Genomic DNA, 431 nt, shown 5'->3' with positions numbered 1-431 from the left:
GGCTGGAGGCTCTTCACGGGTCTCCCCTCCCGGCGTGGATGAAGACAGAGCCTGTTTCTGCCCTCCCCAGGGCAGCAGCAGGGTGGAGGACTGGGTCATTTAGCACTTTAGAGAGTCTGTAATGAGCTGGGGGTGCTGCCAGAGGTCCTGGGACCCCTCTACGCTCCCTCACTGCCCTAAGGAGGGGATGGCTGGAGCCCCACACCGTGGGGAAGCCCCTGGAGCCCCCCCTGACACTCTCTGGCCGTGATGCACTTTAGTTCTTGTGTTGTCCCCGAGGGAGGGAAGGCCAGGAAGGAGAACGGTCGCTTTGGGTGCTTCACTTACTCTGTACAGACTTATACATACCCGTGTAAATGCAGATTTGTACAAACCCAATCGCTGTACAATAAACAGTTACTACACCAGCTTCCTCCTTCCCTCACTCTGTG

The sequence above is a fragment of the Apaloderma vittatum genome, unplaced genomic scaffold (genome assembly GCF_000703405.1).
Source record: "Apaloderma vittatum isolate BGI_N311 unplaced genomic scaffold, ASM70340v1 scaffold25413, whole genome shotgun sequence".
NCBI classification, from domain to species: Eukaryota; Metazoa; Chordata; class Aves; order Trogoniformes; family Trogonidae; genus Apaloderma; species Apaloderma vittatum.
This window is presented reverse-complemented; position numbering follows the sequence as displayed.